The sequence below is a fragment of the Choloepus didactylus genome, chromosome 5 (assembly GCF_015220235.1).
Source record: "Choloepus didactylus isolate mChoDid1 chromosome 5, mChoDid1.pri, whole genome shotgun sequence".
Taxonomy (NCBI): Eukaryota; Metazoa; Chordata; class Mammalia; order Pilosa; family Megalonychidae; genus Choloepus; species Choloepus didactylus.
Window position 1 is genome coordinate 118,249,551 of NC_051311.1, and position 23,134 is coordinate 118,272,684.

Here is a 23,134-nt window from a genome sequence, read left to right on the forward strand (position 1 = left end):
GCCAAATGGCAAGATTATTCTAATTATTTTGAAAATGCTACTTTCTTAAGGGCTCTATTTTCAAATCTTCTTTGCTTCCTGCAGAGAGGTTGTGTCTCCAAAAGGGAAAGCCTGTAGCCTGGATTCTAAATGCTTGGTGACTATATCCAAGCTCTCTGTTTTGTTCAAATATGTCTCCCTAGAAAGATAATACCTTCCATTCAAAATGTGTGCCAGTAATTTTATCTTTTGCTTCACATTTTAGTATATATAGTGCCTTTGTAAAGATAGTATTTGCTCATAAAAAATTGCAAAAAAGGCAGAAAAGTTTATTTATATAACAAGTATAAATAAATAAATCACCTAGATTTCCACCACTGGGATATAACTATTTTTGTCATTTATTCACAGTCATTCCAACAATCTCCCCTATTATCACATTAAAAATAATAAACAGATGGATAAAATTTTATAAACATTTTATAAACATGCTTTAAAAATGTAAAATTTAATTGTCTTTGAATTTCAAAAATGAAAAAGAAACTGAGGGATATCTAACAGTCAATCCTGGCCATCTATAAAAGTATATGGGAGACCTTGACTAATTCAACTAGTTTGAATTAGATGCATATACTTAAAGGATATGATTGTCAATATCCTACATATACCTTTTGGGATGTTCTTTAAACACAGACATTATTCAAAGGTGAGGAGTAGATGCATGCCCTATTACACAAGGCATTCCAAATGAAACTCTTGATACCCAACATGAAACTCTTGAGCTCCACTCTCAAGCTTGTTGTTCCCACAATCTTCATTTCTGAATTGGCAACTTCATTCTACCAATTGTTAAGGTTGAAAATTATTAGGCATCCTTGATGCTTTATTTTCTACCCCACATCCAATCCATCAGCAAATACTATCAGTTCTATATTCTGAATATACACGTAGTCCGTTCACTTCTCAGTAGCAACATTGTTACATTCGAGTGAAAACCACTGTCTGTGAACTATTGAAATAGGATATTTTAATAATATGGTCCCTTTTCTACCTCACTACATCCTGATTAATCAGCTAATCAGCTGCAGAGCTGGCAGTGGAAGCCATTCGTACAGCTTCGGGAATCTGCCAGCAGCAGCAGATTGGACCTACTCTAAATAGAAAAATCTAAGGGAGTTTATGGAAATACAGGAGAAAAAAGTACCCCCAGAGGAACGTAGATAATTAATCACCAGTTTGTGATGATTGATAATTTTCTCTTATACAGAGCATGGGTCAAAATGAGAAATAAATTTCTATCACTGATTCCAAAATGTTTTTAAAGGCAGGCAACAAAATAGAGGTCTGAAGAGCAAGGATGGATGAAGAGCAAGGATGGATGATAATAACTCTCACAAAAAGGACTCAAATCAACACAAACCTAATGAAATTATTTAACCATAGTCCAGTGTTATTGAGTCACTTGAAAAAGAATTTGATGAGATGTACAGCACAGCCAAGATGTAGAGAGTAGCAACAGCCTAGGAAAATGTTAGGGAGACTTAGACAATTTAGAATGAGAAGATCTGGGAAACTAAAGAAAATAACCTAAAGGTATCAGAATGAACAGCATGATCAAAAAATAAAATAAAATAAAATAAAATAAAATAAAATAAAATAAAGGTTTCCAAAGAACTTATGATGGTGGCCTGGGAAATGAAAATATATTTCCCATCAGTGAGACACAGTATGCCTTGTGCTTTATATGCCTTTAACTGCACCCTTTGCTGTGGATACAAGGTTTAAAAAAAGTGAAATTTTCCAAATTTTCAGTTAGATTGGAGCATCTCAAGAAGGTATGACTATGTCTAGACTTGAATTGCTGAACAGATACTTTTGTGGCAGTGTTTTCATTGTTTTTGTTCGTTTCTGGGAGGTTAGTGGAAATTTCTGAACAGTCTTCCACTTCAATTCTGAATTCTCACTGAAAGAAATTTCTTCAAGTGCTCTCATTTTGGTGAGCAACTTGTCCTCAAGATATGAGAGTATTCTTTACTCAATGGCCAGATCCAACTGTACTCATAATGCACCATCACAGAATAAATATGATCCAGTGAAATACATTTCTGCAGGATCAAAGGGTGAAGACAAAGTAAAAGAGTGATATCATCACCTATTCCTAATTATCTCCTTTTCTATTTATATACTCAACTCTACTTAACCAGAATCTGAATCTTTCTGTTCCCATTAGTTGAGAAGATTCCCACCACAGATGAAGGACTTTGAATTCCTGTGGCTAAATAAAAAAGTGCAATTTTCTGGTAGAGATAAAAAAAATTCTTTCATGGGTTACCTACCTCAGGATCTGATCAGAACATCCATCTTAATGTATTTGCATTGGGAAGATAGTTCTTTGTTGTCATACATCAAAAGGCATGATGTATGCCAGGAAGTCTCTTTTTGAACATTCAGCCATGAGATTTTGTACTCAAAATAGATATTATATCATCAGATTCCAGTTGGGCCAGTTTTGTGAACCCATGAAACTGGAAGATTTCTTTCATTATTGCTCAAAATAAAGTCTTAATGAGTCCACTGAAGGAAGATATTTTTGCTACTGAAATAAAAAAATGATGAACAATAATGAAAAATATTTAAGAGAATTAAAGGAACACATGCACAACTTCTCTTACAGCCAGTTCAAATGAGTGTTTACAGGGTCTGTTGAAGCCTAGGAAACAATAGTTCACAGGAATTTTATATTAGTATAGCATCATCTAGTGAGTTCAGTGGGCAGTGTGTAGAGTTAATACAAAAGGAACCAGTACATTGCAGCAGTTCTACATCAATGGAAACAAAATTGTAAACAAAATTTCAAGACATGGTGGGGAAAACTTCCTAAACCTTCTAAATGACATAAATATACAAATCAAAGATACCAAATTCCAAATAGAATCAATCAAATAAACCTACTCTGAGACCTATAATGATTAGATTGTCAAATGCTGAAGAGAAGGAGAAGGTTGTAAAAGCAAGAGAAAAGTGATTCATCACGTACAAGGGAAACAACATAAGACTAAGCATTGATTACTCAGTGGGCACTATGGGGGTGAAAAGACATTGGTATGATACATTTAAAATTCTGAAAGAGAAAAATTGCCAGCCAAGAATCCTTTATGCAGCAAAGCTCTCCTTCAAAATTGAGGGAAAGCTTAAAATTTTCATAGAGAAACAAACGCTGAGAGAATTTTTTGACAAGAGACCTGCCCTGCAAGATATAGTAAAGGGAGCTCTACCAGCTGAGAAAAAAGAAAGGAGGGAGAGGACTGAAGAAGGGCACAGAATTGAAGAGCATTAGTAAGGGTAACTTAAAGGAAGAAAAGAGAGAGTGGGAAAAAAAAAATAGATTTAACAACTAAAACCCAAAGGACAAGATGGCTTGTTCAAGAACTCCCTTCACAGTAATAACTTTGAATATGACTGGATTAAACTCTCTAATTAAAAGATACAGACTGGTAGAATGGATTAAAAAGTATGACACATTGATATGCTGTTTACAAGAGACTCATCTTAGACCCTGTGACACAAAAATACTGAAAGTGAAAGGATGGAAAAATTATTCTATGCAAACTGCAACCAAAAGAAAGCTGGGGTAGCTATACTAATATTGGACAAAACAGACTTTAAATGCAAAGATGTCATAAGAGACAAAGAAAGGACACTATATATTAATAAAAGTGACAATTCATCAAGAAGAAATAATCATACATGTGTATGCACCCAATCAAGGAGCTCCAAAGTACATGAGACAAACATTGGCTAAATTAAAGGGAGACATAGACAGGTCTACAGTGATAGTGGGAGACTTCAATACACTACTCCCTTCTATTGATAGAACAAGTAGACAGAGAACCAATAAGGAAATTGAGAACCTAAAAATATGATAAATGAATTAGACTTAACAGACACAGGTAGATCACTACATCCCAAAGTATCAGCATAAACATTCTTCTCTAGTGCTCACGGAATGTTCTCCAGGATAGAACATATGCTGGGGCACAATACAAGTCTTAATAAATTTTAAAAGATTGAAATTATTCTAAGCACATTCTCTGACCATAATGTAATGCAACTAGAAACCAATAACTACCAAAGAACCAGATCTTTCACAAATATGTGGAGGTTAAACAACACACTCCTAAACAACAAGTGGACCAGAGAAGAAATTGCAAGAGAAACAGGTAAATATCTAGAGACAAATGAAAACAAGAACACAACATATCAAAAACTGGGATGTCGTGAAGGTGGTGCTGAGGGGGAAATTTATACCTCGAAATGCATTTTCAAAAAGCATGAAAGAGCTAGAACCAAAGACCTTACTGAACAGCTGAAGGGGCTAAAGAATGATCAGCAAACTAACCCTAAAGCAAATAGGAAAAAAAGAAATAAAAAATAAATAAATAAAGCAGAAATAAATTAGCTTGAGGGGAAAAAAAGAAAAGGAAAAACAATAGAATAAATAAGACCAAAAATTGATTCTTTGAGAAGATCAACAAAATTGACAGAACCTTAGCTAGATTGACAAAGTCAAAAAGAGAGAAGATCCAAATAAGCAGAATCAGAAATGAAGGGGATAATTACTATGGATCCCAAAGAAATTAAAAAACAAAATCATAAGAGGATACAACTCTATACCATCATGCTACATGGTTTAAAGGAAATGGACAATTTCCTGAAAACATGTGAGCAACCTAGACTGACCCAAGAAGAAATAGATGACCTCAATAAACCAATCACAAGCAAAGAGATCCAGTCATCAAAAATGAATCTACAAATAAAAGCCCATGGCCAGATGGCTTCACAGGGGAATTTTACCAAACCTTCCAAAAAGAACTGATAGCATTCCTGCTCAAATTCTTTCAAAAAACTGAAGAAAAAGGAACACTAACTAACTGAATTTATGAAGCTAACATCACTTTGAAACCAAAACCAGATAAAGACACTACAAAAAAGGAAAACTATAGGCCAATCTCCTTAATGAATATAGATGCAAAAATCCTAAACAAAATACTTGCAAGTTGAATCCAAAAGCATATTGAAAGAATTATACACCAGGACCAAGTGAAGTTCATTTCTGATATGCAAGAGTGGTTCAACATAAGAAAATCAATTAATGCAATACAACACATAAATTGAAAGGGAAAAATCAAATGATCTTCTTAATAGATGCTGAAAAAGCATTTGACAAAATTCAACATCCATTTTTGATAAAAACATTTCAAAAGACAGGAATTGTGGGAACCTTCCTCAACATGGTAAAGGGCATATATGACAAACTCACAGCTAGCATAGTACTGTGAGTCTCCCCTTCTAAAGTCGGGAATGAGACAGATACCAACTGTCACCTTTGTTATTTGACATTGTGCTAGAAGTTCTAGCCAGAGCAATCTGGCAAGACAAAGAAATAAAAGGCATTCACATTGGAAAGGAAGAAGTAAAACTGTTATTATTTGCAGATGACATGATCTTATATTTAGAAAATTATGAGAATTCAACAACAAAGCTACTTGAGGTAATAAAAAAATTCAGCAGTGTGGCAGGATATAAGATTAATGCACGTAAGTCAGTAATGTTCCTATACTCTAGAAACATTAGATCTTTCACAAGTATGTGGAAGTTAAACAACACACTCCTAAACAACAAGTGAGTCAGAGAAGAAATTGCAAGAGAAATAGGTAAATATCTAGAGACAAATGAAAACAAGAACACAACTTATCAAAAACTGGGATTTTGTGAAGGTGGTGCTGAGAGGGAAATTTAAAGCTAACTGAAGAGGCAATCAAAAAAAAAAAACTGCATTCACGATAGCAAGTAAAAAGGAAAATCAAGTACTTAGGAATAAACTTAACCAAGGCTGTAAAAGACCTCTACACAGAAAATTACAAAATTTTACTAAAAGAAATTTAAAAGAACCTATATAGGTGGGAAAATATTCCATGCTCATGGATAGGAAGACCAAACATCATTAAGGTTTCAATTCTACCAAAACTGATCTACAGAATCAATGCAATTGCAATCAAAATTCCAACAATCTACTTTGCTGACTTGGAAAAGCTAGTCATCAAATTTATTTGGAAGGGAGAGGGGCCTCAAATTGCCAAAAACATCCTGTAAATGAAGAATGATGTGGAAGGATTTACACTTCCAGACCTTAAAGCCTACTATAAAGCCACAGTGGTCAAAACAGCATGGTATTGGCACAAAGATAGACATATTGATCAATGGAGTTGAGTTGAGAATTCAGAAGTAGACCCCCACATCTAGGGTTGACTGATTTTTCATAAGGCCCCCAAATCCACAGAACTGGGACAGAACAGTCTCTTCAACAAATGGGGCTGGGAGAACTGGATATTCATAACCAAAATCATGAAAAAGGACCTCTACCTCACACACTATACAAAAATTAACTCAAGGTAGATCAAAGACCTCAATATAAGAGAGCATAATAAAACTCTTATAAGATGATATAGGGAAACATCTTCAGGACTTAGTAATAGAAGGTAGCTTCTTAGACCTCATACCCAAAGCACAAGAAACAAAAGAAAATACAGATAAATATGAACTCCTCAAAATGAAAAGCATATCTATGCCTCAAAAAACTTTGTCAAAAAGGTGAAGAGGCAGCCAAGTCAATGGGAGAAAATATTTGGAAACCACATATCTGATAAGAGACTGATATCCAGCATACATAAAGAAACCCTACAACTCAACAACAATACTACAAACAGCTCAATTATAAATTGGGCAAAAGGTATAAAAAGATATTTTTCTAAATAGGAAATACAAATTGGTAAAAATAACACATGAAATGAAAAAATATTCATCTTCACCAGCTGTTAGGGAAATGAAAATCAAAACCACGAGATACCATCTCATACCAATAAGAATGGCTGCCATTAAACCACCAGGAAATAATAAATGCTGGAGAGGATGTGGAGAAATTGAGACTCTTATTAATTGCAGGTGGGAATGTATAATGTTTCAGTATAATGCCGTGGAAGACAGTTTTAGGGTTTCTCGGAAAACTAGATATTGAATTACCCTACAACCAGCAATTCTACTTCTCAGTATTTACCCAGAAGACTTGAAAGCAGCGACACAAACAGACATTTGTACACCAATGTTCATAGCAGTACTGTTCACAATTGCCAAAAGATGGAAAAATCTAAGTGTACTTCAACAGATGAGAGGATAAACAAAATGTTTCAGGAACAAGTTCCTAAAACATATAGCAACATGGATGAAACTTGAAGATACAATGCTGAAAAGTCAGGTACAAAAGGAGAGATATTGTACATTACCACTTCTGTGAACTCCTTGAACAATATAAAATCAAGTCTTAAATGTAGAATATTGGGTCCTAGTGTTACACAGAAGATAGTGAAGGGGAATGATAATCTAATATGTTCAGATATGTTAATGATGGTGAATTCAAAGCAAGGGGAATGGATACAGGTGATGATTGTTTGTTAGTGGGATTATAAACTAAAAAAAATCAGACTATTTGTCAGCAAGTCTAGATTGATTAAATGACCAAACTACTAATTAAGCAAATGTGGAGTGACTTGTCAAATGGTGTGGCATCAAAAACAAACCCAGGCACAACAAAGACTTTCATCAAATGATTACTTTATTACTTCTATGGCACAAAGGGTCCAAAAGAGCAGGGGTAGTGGTCCCATCATGGCTGTTCCCCCAGGGAGGCCAACTGCTCTGATCAGGGTTAGTAGACATTACTCTACATGGCCCACTTTTCATAGAAATGGGACCTTGTGCTGCCCAAGTACAGGGTTCTTTGTTCACCCCAAGGGGATGGGGCCTTGTCACTGAGCAGAAAGTATGCATTAAGCAACCTTTGTGCAGAGTTCCTGCTCTGGAAATAACTGGAGCTACTTGTTCCTGGATTTAGGTTCCATCACTCAGGCCATTCCATTAGACGTAATGTCTCTCCTTGGCTGTGAAATAGAATCATATTGAAAGATCTGCACAAAAATAAAGGATGGGGATGGGTGAGGACTGAGAGATGGCAACTGAGAGTGTCCATGATCTTCCCTGTCACAAGTAATGGGGACATGAGGCTTTCTGACAGTGAGCAGAAGGTCTTCCTCCAAAGCATTCAATAATACTAGCATGTAACCTGAATCTTGTGAAGACCATTCTAGTATTATCAGAACTACAGTGGTCCAGTTTGAAAGGAAGGCCAACCCTGATCAGAGCAGTTGGCCTCCCTGGGGGAACAGCCATGATGGGACCACTACCCTTGCTCTTTTGGACCCTTTGTGCCATAGAAGTAATAAAGCAATCATTTGATGAAAGTCTTTGTTGTGCCTGGGTTTGTTTTTGATGTCACACCTTTTGACAAGTCACTCCACATTTGCTTAATTAGTAGTGTGGTCATTTAATCAATCTAGAAGTTGTGCAAATACAACTTCTTCATGCTAAGAAGACCCACAAAGCAAGGCAATGATACACAAGCATTGCAAACTGTTTCTAAGACCACAGTGATAGCCAATTCAGAAGTGACAACAAAAGGGCCATCCATAGATACTGAATAAAGAGTCCAGTGAACTCTCTCCACTGAGGCACTGAGTGTGGTATCCGGCAGTAAGCTGTATTTTTTATTTCCCAACACTAGATTCAGAATTGACTACAGGAGAGGAGGCACCCTTGGAGGTTAGTCCTAGACACTTAACACACAGAGTGCTTCACTGACTTCAGGTGATTAAACCAGGATTTTGAAAATGGACAAAGACAAGTGGGAAAGCAGATTTATAAGTGTCATTTTTTTTCAAAAGCATGGATAAAATTAATGACAAAAATAAGAGCTGAACAATCCAACAGCATTTAAAAATAATATGCCATTAATTTTTCTTCTGGCTATGATGGACTAGCTTATGGTAGACCAATACATCTGCCAATAATGCCAGTAAAAACCATATGAAATATTAAAAACATCTGGCTGAAGAAATCAGAGAACTTCAGAGGCAGCCGGGTCTTAATAGACCAAGGTGCATGAGCCAGACAGAGCACAGGAAGTTTCTGCTCTGCTGAGCATTTTTTTACCCTCACGTCATTTGGAAATTTATTTGCTCATGACAAAGTACTAAGAAACATAAAGGATGTAGCAGAAAAACAGCAGTCTTAACAATGCTAGAAAGAAAACAGTACAAATAAGACTTTTACTTGTCAAGGAGAACACATAATGCTCTCAGGTGAATTGGAGGTGAACCAGAAGGAGACTTAAAATACTGCTTAATTTAATAAATGGAAAATAAAATATTATACATGTTTTAATTTGCATGCATTGAATATATTTTCAATTACTCATTAGACACTTGTCTTCTTTTATGGATTGTCTCTTTATGAACCATTGAGAATATTGATTCTTTGTCTTTCATATTTGTTATAAAATGTCTTATTGCATTTTAATATTAAAGACAAATATAATTATCCTCTACTTGATATTGGGCTAGTAAGTTTGGCTAGTGAGTTTAGCTAACTACATTAAATTCATGGCATTATTGTGCAGTTTTTGCAGCTTCCTTAAATTTAATGTTTACTTATTTATATGTTCTTCATAACACAATTAACATGTAACAAGAGTCAATATATGTTTTTCTGCTGTATTCACCAGCTTGTAGAATACTTTATTAATTTTCCCTTTTGTGCATGTTTGTAGACTTGTGGCTCTTTATATGCTTTATATATTTCCATTATCAACTATCATTATTCTCCTTTTATTATTCAGATTATTACAGATTTGACCTAAAGCAGCCTTTTTGTGTTTATGATTTATTGATTTTTGAAAACTTTCCTACTCTCTATCACTAAGATATTTCAGATGCTCCAGATTCAACCAGGGCCTAGACATGGCTCCCTTTAGTGGAAAAAATAATTATTGAAATCATAATCTGATTGCCAGGGTCACATACTAGAATGACATTGATTCTACACCATTTCAGTAGATAATGTGAGGAAGGAAAATTTAAAAGTGAGGTGATATTCATATTTCTAACCTGATTTTAACATTTTAGTGTTCTTACTCAAAGTATTGGATTCTAGAAGCGAAATTATTTCTCTCTTACATTGAAAAAACTTGTTTCTCAAAAATGCAAACTCAAACACTTATTTGCTTTTTCTGATAATATAAAATGGGTTCTATTAACATTGTCTTATATCTCATAAAAATGAGTTCTTCCAATCCCAGCAAACAAAGCCAAATATGTTTGCTAGTCTTCTTCTTTGGCATTTCTGTACTGAAATCTAAGCATACTGATCTTGTACTGCTGAGAAGGCTGGTGCCAGTAAGTCAGGGACTGGGCAATGAACTCCTTAGAAACTGAAACTTAGCTTTGCGGTCAGACTGCCTGAGTTTAATCCTAATTCCTCCACTACCTAGTTTTATGATTTGGGCAATTTTCTTAATTTTGTTATGCTTGCTTCTTCATCTGTAAATAGGAATAATAATATTATCTCTTTATTAGAGTTGCTTGGAGGGTGTGATGGTTAAATTCATGTGTCACTTTGGCCAAGTTATGGTGTCCAGTTATTTGGTCAAGCAAGCACTGGACTGATTGTTACTATGAGGATAGTTCATAGATTTTAATCATCAGTAAGTTGATTGCATCTCAGCTGATTATATTACAATCAACTGGGGAGATTGCCTTCAACAGTGAGACAAATCTCATCCAATCAGCTGAAGGTCTTTAAAGGAGAGGTGGTGATTTTGGCAGTCAGAAGCAAGAATTTCTATCTCTACTTCAGTCAGTCAGTTTCTCCTGGGGAATTCATCAAAAATCTTCCTTGGAGTTCCCAGCTTGCGGCCTTCCCTACAGAATTTGGACTTGTCCATCTGACAGTCATGTGAGCCAATTCCTATAATAAATCTCATACTATTTACATATATATAAATATATGTCTCCCATCAATTCTGTTTCCCTTGAGAATTCTGACTGATACAGAGGATTAAATATATTAATGCATGTAAAATCTTAGAAAAGTGTCTGATATATATGAAGCATTCAGTAATTTTTAGCAAGCTATTATTTCATTCACTCATTCACTAAAACATTAAATATTTAAGTATTTAAAGAAATTTCAAGCTTTTTGTAAGACATGGGAAATACAGAGGTAAACAAAACAGATATTCCCTTACATTGCAAAATAGGGGACACAATTCCTAAATAGACAATTCCAGGGAGAAATAAGAGTACATTTCAAGGTATCTTCTACTCTGGGGAAGTAGAGATATTACATTTACTCTCTATCTGAAAGATCAGTAAAAATTTGCCAGGGAATAAGATGAGGGAAGAGTGTTTTGGGCAGAGAGGACAATGTATGGGCAAGCTCTTAGAAAGCACGTAGTCTGGAATAGTCCAAGAACTGGCCATTGTGGCTGGAGATTATTGGGAACAAGAAGAATGTGGCAAAAATGAAGCTGATAAAGCAGTAAGGATCCAGATCCTGCAAACCTGGTAGTACCTGTGTAGCAGAAGGGGCTGTCTATCCTTCTCCTTTCTGGATAAACAACCAGACTACATTTCCCAGCATCCCAAGCACTTAGGTATGACCATGTGACTGAGCATCCCTTGCAGTGGGATTTTACTAAGTTCTAGAAATGGAGTATGAGTGGAAATGACATATGTTACTTCCAGGTTTATATCATAAAATCTTTCACTCTTGTTTTTCCATGTTCTTTCCTTCCCTGCGATCATGAAGTTGTATGGGATGTCAAATACATATGACAGAAGGAGTCTTAGACCCTTGAATTACTGTGTGCAGAAAAGTAATTTCTGAATTACTTATTCCTAGACCTAATACCTGCCCAGAACTGTTACAGGAGGAAGAAATAAACTATTATTTTATACTATTTAAATTAAGGTTAATTACAGCATATATTATCCTAATGAAAGAGTGAAATAGATTGTATAATAATGGTTCCTAATGAATCATGTTTCCCAGTATCCCCACTGCTTTTCAATGCAACATTGCTCTAATTCTATTTAGATGGAGTCTCTTTTCACTCCTTTTAATCTAGACTGAAATTGTAACCTGCTCTGACCAAAGGAACTGGGCAAAAGTGACATTGTGTAATTTCCAGAGTTTAGGCCTTAAGAAGCCTTGAAGCTTTCATCCTTGCCCTCTTGGAATGCTGTCCTAATACTGCCATATAAAGAAACTGGCCTAGGCTTATTGGAGGATGATAGGCCACAGAGAGAAGGAGCCAGGCAACCCAGATGGCATACAGCCACAAGGCTCAGACATGTAAGCAACACCAGTTTGGACTTCGCAGCCCAGTAATGTAGTTTTTTTTGTTTGTTTTTTATTGTTGTTGTTGTTGGTTTGTTTTTTTATAATCACCATTCTAGTAGGTGTGAGATGATACGTCATTGTGGTTTTGATTTGCATTTCCCCAATAGCCAGTGAGGTTAAAAATCTTTTAATATGTTTTTGAGCCATTTGTATTTCCTCTTCAGAAAAGTGTCCATGTCTTTTGCACATTTTTAAGTTGGGTTGTTCATCTTTCTGTTGTTGAGTTGTAAGAACTCTTTATATATTCTAGATATTAAAACCTTATCTGATATGTGGTTTCCAAATATTGTCTCCCATTGTATAGGCTGCCTTTTATTTATTTTTATTTTTTTCTTTCATAATTGAGATTTTATTGGTTGTTCTGGAGATCAGCACACCAACATTATGAACAATTTGTAAACAATTAATGTATGTACTGAAAATCTAAAAAGCCATAGAGTTGTAATTCTTTTCTAAAGTTATTCCAGTGACTTTCCAGCTTAAAATTTGGAGGCAAGTTTTCCCTAAGAAGATATCAAGTACCAATATCTTCAAATGTTGATAAGCTGTCACATCATAAGTCCCACTAATTCACAACTTAATATCATACACACTAAATACTCACATTTCCAATCTTTCACAGTATATAACAAAGTTATTAGGAAAACTGGACAACCACAACCAAGGATGTTACAGAGCACACACAGTTCTGACAGGGAGACCCAAGATCAGGGAGCAGTTTTAAGAAACTATTCTACTAAAAACATTGGAATAGAAGTAATTTAAAATGTTCAAGACATATTAAATGCAAGACTGTGACTCCAAATCATCATTTAGTATCCGTTGTATTACAGGGTATAAAAACTGCCACCCCCCACCCTATGGAATGTTAAATTGACAACCAAGACAGTCAAAGCCTCCATAATTCAATATCTCACTATTTTCTGGTTGTACCAAAAAATAAACAATGAGCAAATGATTTCTCCTCTTAAAAAAAAAAAAACATTTAAACTTTAAAAATGTGATGAGGTGGGATTTCAATCTCCTTCTTAAAAATGTTTCTTGTAGAGCTACTAAAAAACTTGCATTTACAAAATAGTTGATAAAAATATTCCTCTGGATTGTACAGGAAGGGAGAAACAGGGACCACTGATAAGACCTGGTATACGAGATTAATCAGACTTGTCTTCTTTCTTTCCTGCTTCATCAGAAGTGGACTCTCTTCTTTTTTAGTTTCTCCATTTTCTGCAGGTAAATCTTTAGTTTCTTGGTTAGCCATTTCGGCTTGTTTGCCCTTTGCTCCTCTTTTCCCTTTTGGTTGCACTTTTTTGTCTGAAGACTTATCCTTTCCCGCTGCCTTTTTTGGCTTCGTTTCCACTTTCGCAGGAGCAGGCTTGGCTGACAGCCTCGCTGACCTCCTCTTGGGCTTCTCCTTTCCCGCGCTGTCGGCCAAGCTGAACTTTCTCTTGGGCATCCTAGTGGCGGAGCCAGCATTTGCCAGTGCTGCGGCCAGCGGCTCTCGGAGAGCCTTCATGAAGCTGGGCTGCCGGCCTCCCCCGCTCCTTCTGCTGCCCAAGCTGCTGCGACCTTCCTACCTTTTATTTTGCTGACAAAGTCCTTTGATGTATAAAAGTGTTTAATTTTGAGGAGATCTCATTTATCTATTTCTTCTTTGATTGCTCATGCTTTCGGTGTAAGGTCTTCGAAATCACCTCCTATCACAAGATCTTTAAGATATTTCCCTACATTTTCTTCTAAAAGTCTTATGGTCTTAGTGCTAATGTTTAGGCCTTTAATCCATTTTGGGTTAAATTTTGTACAAGGTGTGAGATAGGAGTCCTCTTCTATTCTTTTGGATATGGATATCCAGTTCTAAAAACACCATCTATTGAACAGGCTACTCTGCAAGTTGCTTTGTCTTGACTGCCTTGCCAAAGATCAATTGTCCACAGATGAGAGGGTCTATTTCTGAACACTCTATTCCATTTCATTGGTTGGTATGTCTGTCTTTATGCCAGTACCATGCTGTTGTGACCACTGCAGCTTTGTAGTATGCTTTCGAGTCAGGTAGTATGATTCCTCCCACTTTGTTCCTCTTTCTCAAGATATTTTTGGCTATTTGGGGCACTCTACCCTTCCAAATATATTTAGTGTTGGCTTTTCTATTTCTGCAAAGTAAGTTTTGGGTTTTTAGTGGTATCACATTGAATCTGTAGATCAATTTATGTAAATATCTTAACTATGTATTCTTCCAATCCATGAACACATATGTTCTTCCATTTTTTAAAGTCCTGTTTGATTTCTTTTAGCAGTTTCTTGTAGTTTTCTATGTATAGGTATTTTGTGGCCTCAAGTAAGTTTATTCTTAAATACTTCATTCTTTTTGTTGTCATTGTAAATAGAGTTTTTTTTCTTGAGTCCCTCTTCCTGTTGCTCATTACATGTGTCTAGGAACACTACTAACTTTTGCGTGTTGATCTTGAAGCCTGTTACTTTGCTGTATTCATTGATCAGCTCTAGTACCTTTGCTGTAGATTTTTCTGGATTTTCTACATATAGGATCATGTCATTTGCAAACAGTGAAATTTTGCTTCTTCCTCTCCAATTTGGATGCCTTTAATTTCTTTTTCTTGCCTAGTTGCTCTAGCTAGAATTCCAGCACATTGTTGAACAATGGTTAACAGTGGGCACCCCTGTCTTGTTCCTGATCTTAGAGGGAAAGCTTTAAGTCTTTCCGCATTAAGTATGATAGTTGTGGGCTTTTCATATATTGCTTTTATCATATTGAGAAAATTCCCTTCTATTCCTATCCCTTGAAGTGTTTTCATTAAGAAAGGATGTCGAATTTTGTCAAATGCTTTCTCTGCATCAATCGAGATGATCATGTGCTTCTTCCACTTTGATTTATTGAAGTGGTGTATTACATTAATTGATTTTCTTCTGTTGAACCAGCCTTGCATACCTGGAATAAATCCCAACTGGTTGTGGTGTATAATTCTTTTAATGCGCAGCTAGATTTGATTTGTAAGTATTTTGTTGAGGATTTTTGCACCTATATTCATTAAAGAGATTGGTCTATAATTTTCTTTTTTTGTAGTCTCTTTATCTGACTTTGGGATTAGGATGATGTTGGCTTCATAGAATAGTTGGGTAGCTTTCCCTCCTCTTCAAATTTTTTGAAGAGTTTGAGCAGGATTGGTACTAATTTGTTCTTGAATGCCTGGTAGAATTCACATGTGAAGACATCTGGTCTTTGGCTTTTCTTTTTTGGGAGCTTTTTAATGACTGACTCAATCTCTTTACTTGTGATTGGATTGATGAGATCATCTATTTCTTATCAAGTCAGTGTTGGTTGTTCATGCTTTTCTAGGAAGTTGTTCATTTCATCTAAGTTTTCTGGTTTATTAGCATATAGTTGCTCATAGTATCTTCTCATTGTCTCCTTTATTTCTGCAGGGGCAGTAGTTCTGTCCCCTTTCCCAGTTGTGATTGAATTCATTTGCCCTCTTTCTCTCTCTCCCTCCCCCTCCCCCTCTCTCCCTCTCTCTTTCTGTCTCTCTCTCTTTCATTAGCCTAGCTAAGGGCCCATCAATTTTATTTATTTTCTCATAGAACGGACTTCTGGTTTTGTTGATTCTCTCTATTGTTTCCTGATCTCAATTTCCTTTATTTCTGCTCTAATCTTTGTTATTTCTTTCCTTCTGTTTGCTTTGGGTTTAGTTTGCTGTTCTTCTCTAGTTACTCCAGGTGAACAGTTAATTCCTCAATTTTTGCTCTCTCTTCTCTTTTAATACAGGCATTTAGGACATTAAATTTCCCTCTCAGCACTGCCTTTTCTGCATCCCATAAGTTTTGATATGTTGTGTTTTCATCATCATTTCCCTGAGGTAATTACATCTCTTGTAATTTCTTCTTTTACACACTGGTTTTCTAAGAGTGTGTTGTTCCAATAAAGTGTTGTTGTAAAGTATCAATATTTTAAAATGTATTGAGACTTGCTTTGTGATCCAGTATGTAGTCTATCCTAGAGAATGATCCATGAGCAATTGAGAAAACTGTGTATCCTACTGTTGTGGGGTGTAGTGTCCTACAAATGTCTGTCAAGTCTAATTCATTTATCATAAAATTCAACATCTTTATTTCCTTATTGATTCTCTGCCTAGATGTTCTATCCATTGATGAGAGCAATGTATTGAAGTCTTAAAATATTGTACACAGTACCATCTTATAGTTGTGCATTCATCACCCCAATGTATTTTTGAACATTTTCCTTACACCAGAAAGCATCAAAATCAGAATAAAAAATAAAAATAAAAATAAAGAACAGTTGATTGTACACCATGGATGATTGTATGGTATGTGAATATATCTCAATAAAACTGAATTAAAAAATATTACTGTAGAGGTATATACTTCTCCCTTCTGTGTTGTCATTGTTTGCCTCATGTATTTTGGGGCACTCTGGCTTGGTGCAGAAATATTATGGGTGTTAAGAGAGTCCTTCTCTATCTCTTTTGTTTTACATTTGACATCTAATTGTCTGTTATTAATATAACTACTCCTTTTTTCTGGTTGTTGTTTTCATAAAATATCTTTTTCTAGCCTTTCACTTTCAGCCTATTTTTGTTGTTTTGTCTAAAATGAGTTTCTTGTAGACAGCATATAGATGGGTCCTGTTTCTTTTTAATCCATTCTGCCAGTCTATGTCTTTTTATTGTGGAATTTAATCCATTAACATTTAGTGTTATTACTCTAAGGGCAGTACTTTCTTCTACCATTTTGTCTTTTGGATTTCAAATGCCATATCTTATTTTTGTCTCTCTCTCAATTACCATTCCTGATAGTCTTCATTTCTACACTCTTCTTCAAACTTCTTTCTCTTGTCATTTCCTATCAGCCTGTAGCACTCCCTTTAGTATTTCCTGTAGTGCAGGTTTCTTATTCACAAATGGTTTCAGTGTCTATTTGTCTCAAAATATTTTAATCTTCCTTCAATTTGCAAGGACAGTTTTGTCAGATATAGAATTCTTGGTTGGCAGTTTTTCTCTCTCAGGATCTTAAATATATCATACAACTGCTTTCTCACCTCCATGATTCTGCATTGAGCATCACTTGTAGGTAATGGATCATTTTCTCTTGCTGTTTTCAGAATTCTCTTTGTCTTTGACATTGGATAATCAGATCAATAAGTGTCTTGGAATAAGTCTATTGGGATCTATTCTGTTTTGGGTATGCTGAACTTCTTAAATCTAATTTTATGTCTTTCATAAGAGTTGGGAAGATTTCAATGATCATTTCTTCTATTATTCTTTCTGCCCATTTTCCCTTCTCTTCTTCTTCTGAGACACCCATAGCACATATGTTTGTGCACTTCGTGTTGTCATTCAGCTCCATAAGACCCTGCTGGTATTTTTCCGTTCTTTTCCCTAGCTGTTCTTTTGTGTGTATGATTTCAAATATCCTGTCTTCCAGTTCACTGATACTTTCTTCTGCCTCTTCAAATGTGGTTTGTCTCCATTGTGTTTTCCAGCTCTTCTATTGTACCTTTCGTTCTCATAAGTTCTGCCATTTGTTTTTTCAAGTTTACAAATTCTTCTATATGATCATCCACTGTCTTCTTTATGTCCTTCATCTCTTTTGCCACATTTTCCTTCTGCTCAGTGGTTTGATTTAGATTTGTTTGGACATCTTTAATTAGCTGTTTCAATTCCTGTATCTCAGTTGAAGTGTAAGTTTGTTCCTTTGGCCAATCAATATTTTCATGTTTCCTCCCATGGCTCATTATTTTAGGTGCCTAGGCATCTGTTTTTCTTGATTAGTTTATTCCAGAGCTTGTTTTCACTCTTTTACCTAGGGTTTTCTGGCTGGTTGGCTTTGTTCTCTATCTGTTCTTTGTCATTCAGTCCAGCTTATTCTAGAACTCTAACTTAGCTTCTGTTTAGTTCAGAATGGTTTACCTCTTGTTTTTCTGGTTCTTGCCTTGCCTCTATGTAACCTTTTTGTGAGAGGGTCTCCCCAGATATGATTGACCATCAATCAGATTTTCCCAGTTCAGACAGGCCCAGGTGTAAGGAAGAGGATATGAAGTTTCCCCAAGAATGAGATCCCACAGGTTGTCAGATGCCCCTGTGAAGCCTCTAGTCACTGTACTTTTCCTATCCTGTCCAGCAGGTGGTGCTTATCAGCCTATAGCTCCCCACCAGAGTAAAGAGGTGCTACAGGTGCCTTTAATTTTTCACAGCTGAGTCAAGCTGGTTTCTGTTTTCTAGCCCCTGGGTTCTGAGTTCTTTGAAGGAGGGCTGCCACTTGAGCTGGGCCCCACCCCCCCTTTTCTTGGGAAGTTACTCCCTTTAGGGAATTGTCTCCCCCACTAGACTCATTGCTTTGTCTCTCAGACCTATCTTAGCTCTGCCCTTGCCTGGGTCCAGTGATCAATTGCAAATATCTAAGGCTTTTTATAAAGAGCTGCTTAGAAGAATATTTATTTTAAAAAAAAAATCCCTTTTCAAGTCCTTTCCCCAGCCTCCAAGTTTAATCAGTCCCAGTATAGACTATTTAAAAATACATGCTATGGGCTATTACCTCTTTCACCTGAATAGTTACTCTCAGACAGCTTTAATTCCTCCCTTGCTGAGGCAGTGCTGAAGCAGGAGCTCTTATGGGCTGTTGAATAGTACCGAGATAGAGTTGGAGAGAAGGAAAGGGAACAGGAAAGGGAAAGGGAAAGGGAAAGGGAAGGAAGATTTTTCAGAGCCAGACCCCAGCTCCCTGGGTTTGCAAATGATAGCCCAAGTTGGTACCCATTTCTATGTGCCCCTTTTTCTTGGCATGCAGTCCTTTTCTAGTATTCTGAACACTTCCAACTGCAAAAGTCTGTGTGTGTGTGTGTGTTTTTTTGCTGGTTTTGTTAGCCCCACCTCCTCTCTGTCATGCTGACCCCCTGATTCCTTTCATGCCTGCTCTTGGTTTATGTGTGCTTCAAACTTTTATTCAGCAATCTAATTTTTTTAATTCTGCAATTGGGGCCCCCTCCTTGCTCCAAGCACATATTGTTTCTTTTTTCCCTTGGGCAACCAGCTCCAAAACAGTCAGCCTTTCCTGGTGGGGAGTGGCACCAGCCCCCTTTCTGGGGAATCTTACAGGTCTTTGTTGTGATCTCAGCCATTCCACCCATTGAAGACTGGTGTATGATGTGTCACTGGTCACAGAAGACCCTGAAATGACTGTTCCATACAGTTCCCGGCTATTTACCAGCTTCTCTAGAGGAGTAACTAAATTCCACTCCTCACCAATCTTTCCTCTTGCCTTACCCCTGATATATTTCATTTTAATTATTGATTCCCTGATACTTTTCAAGGAGAAAACTTGAGTATTGTGCACAAGATACTCTGAGAGAATATTGTGCTGGGAAAAGATGCATCCACCAACCCAAATGATGAAAATGCAAAGTCTCTGTAATTCTTGAATATTTGACAGAGGATGAGGCTTAGTTTTAAGATATTTGACACAAAGAGTTATGTTAAAGAAGATTTTAAATCTTTCAAAGATTTGGTTCCTCAAGGTCTTACTTGATTTTATGCCCTAGAGAAATTCTGGATTGATCTATCAAAGTAAGTGCATAGTAAATGAACAAGCTAGAGTTTGAAAATAAATGACTTAGTGCAACATCCTTGCTCATTCTCCTGATTTTACCCATCTAAAGTGGCTTAGGGAAATGTTCTCCAAATTTGTATTCTTAAAGCACTAATAAATGGGAGCAATTACCCTCACAGCAGCCTCTACAATCCCAGACATTGCCTACTACAAGGGATGAGGAGTGGGATTTGTGGAGACTGGATGGGTACTTCATTGTGCACCTACAATCATCCACTTAATCAGCAGGTATTTCCTGAAGACTTGCCTCAAGCACTGGGGATAATATGAAGCAAAAACATTTCCAATTCCAGCCAATAATGTGTATCAGGGAACAGTTATAACCTCTCACCTGAAACAACTAAGTAACTGAATAAAATACATGAAAAAAATCATATCTGAACACTAACCATCAGACAATGAGGGCAGTGATCCATGAGAAACAGGAAGCAAACAACACAAACCCCAGCTTTGCCCCAATTCAATGCCTCTGGGGAGTTTCCACTCTGTGGCAAAGGGAGGAGGAATCCAGATAGAGCCTGGAAGACTTTCAGACTAAAGGATATACAGGTGAATGTTTGGGAGAGAAAGGCAGGTAGAATTCATAGGGCAGAGTACTGGAGAGTTGGAAACAGCACAAAGAACTCCAGAAATCTTCAGACAGTCCCTCTCATGTACTCAGCACAGTACTGATCAACACATGTATGTGAGGAAACTACCCAAGGCCAAAGTTAAAAAAAAAAAATCCCTGAAAGTGATACCTCGTACCAAAAAAGGGCTGGAAATAGTGACTATCCCTATCAAACAGACCGGAAAACCTCGCAATTCATAATGCAATGGGTAGAGTACTAAAAAGCTTTGAAGGGTCTTACATCAAGAGTGGAAAATAATTAAGCTTAGACTAAATATTGTTCTTGTTGCTCTTCAAAATTCTTATAAGCAAGACCTGGAAGGATCAAACTATTTCCAAAGAAATCAACTTGTTTCAGAATGAGACTCAATTTCCAGCATCCAAGAACATAAAATTAGTATATGGCACCAATAAAATTATGAGCCTTGCAAAGAAGCAGGGAAATATGACCCATAATTAGGAAACCAAAAATAATTGAAACCAACACAGAAATAAACACAGTGAAAGACCTAGCACAATAGGAAATAAAAAAAAAAGTTACTACAACTACATTTTACCTGTTCAAGTGCTTGAGAAATGTTTGAATGTTAATTAGATGATGATTTTTAAAATGTATGAAAAAGGCCCAAATGGAACTCCTATAACACACAATAACTGAGAAGAAAAGTGTAAATGTGCTAGATGGGATCAATGGCAGATTGGACAATTAAGAAGAAGTCATTTGAGAATTTGAAGACATAAGAAGAGAAATTATTAAAAATGAAACATAGAAAGAAAAAAAAAGATGTGACTAAGGTTCATTAATGGGATTATAAGTATCAGTGATGCATTGAAGGTGAACATGTTCGTAAATGGTTGTTTAAAAGCATGTAACCCCAGAGTAGCACCACAAACCTAAATAAGTGTTAGCATGATATACTTACGACAGGTATGACACTGGTGCAGAGGGTTAACAACAGAGTGATATATGGCAAAACTACCCATTACATATTAAAGATTATGTTTAATAGGAATATCTTGCCAACTCTATACTAATACTAGGGATGAATAATTAGCAGTTGATAAGAACTCTGGGTTGTATTGTGTTATAATTGTTTAAAGTTGAGAGTGATGATGATTATACAACTAAGGGAAGATAATGTAAGAATCTGACATTTATCCTGGGATAGGATATATACTAAGTGAAGTTAGGAACCCACTACTTAATAAATCAAGCCCTCGACTTGAAAGTTGCTCTTGTGAAATTTAGGATTGTAAATAGGAAACTGAGAAATCCTATAATTATGCCTAAGAGCCTCTTTCGTTGCTCAGATGTGGCCTTTCCATCTCTAAGTCCAATTCTGCAAACAAATTTGTTAACCTTCCCCTTCATGAGGGACATGACTCCCCAGGGGAATGAATCTTCCTGGCAATGTGGGACATGACACGAATGAGCCTGGCCCTGGCAGCCAGGGATTTAAAATACCTACTTGACCAAAAGGGGGAGGAAAAAAGGTAACAAGCTGAGGTCACATTAGCTGGGAGATCCCAAATAGAGTTGACAGACTATCCTGGAGGTTTCTCTTAGGCAAGCTGTAGCTAGACATCCCAAATGGCCACAGTATGCCATGCCCTTACCAAAAGTAGTCCCAAAACACATAGGTCCCTACCAGAGATTCTATAAAAGATTCACTCACTAAGTTTTATCTCTCAGAAACTTAAATCCACCAGAGTGTTCCTATACCAGACAAATCCTAAAACCCAGAGGCAATAGCTTCTTTAAGATCAACAATCAGATGCAGCCCCCTTCCCCATACAGTTGTCACCCTTTTTCTATATGAACAAGTTAGGGTGCTCACTGTCTAGACATCCTTGAAGATGGAGAAAGAGATTAAGTGAAAGGAAGGGGTAGCAACAAAGAACATAAGATTTGACAAATGTCTATGAATACTGAAACTTTATACAATTTTATGTATATTTTTGGATGCTGAGGTGTTGGAATGGCTGGAAAGAGGTAAATGACATGGTGGAACTGTTGCCTATAGCATCCTTTGGGATTTGTTCCATAGCTGCTTATTGAATTGTGCTTTAAAGGTCTTCACCTTTCTGTATATACCCTGCATTGCACAATAGGGAAGGGACTGAGGCTATGGAACTGTAATCCATAATAATTTTTGAAATTACCTATATAACTGCTTGTTGAGCTGTACATCAAGAGTTGACACCTTTCTACACATATGTTATATTTTACAATAATGGAAATGGGTGAAGTTTTGGAACTGTGACCCATGACATTCTTTGAAATTGCTCTCTACTACTTGTGAAATTGTACTTTAAAAGTTATCACTGTATGTATGTATGTTACAGTTCACAATTAAAAAAAAATTTAAAAAAATCAATTCAGCTCCCACAATGTTGAAAATACACCAGAAAATTAATTCTGAAGTATTTTCCACTCACCTCACCATGGGAAAAATGTCTTGAATTATTTTATTATTTTCCTGAATAAAGTTTTCTGCTCAAAGAAAAAAGAAAAAAAATGTTTTTAAAGAAACAGGGCATGAATTGAGCTGTGAAGCAAAT

The 23,134-nt window shown here is 36.3% G+C and overlaps 1 pseudogene; it reads right to left on the bottom strand.

Annotated features, from left to right (window-relative positions):
• Positions 1-13,481: 13,481 nt before the first annotated feature.
• Positions 13,482-13,783, bottom strand: LOC119533831 (annotated as a pseudogene).
• Positions 13,784-23,134: the final 9,351 nt, after the last annotated feature.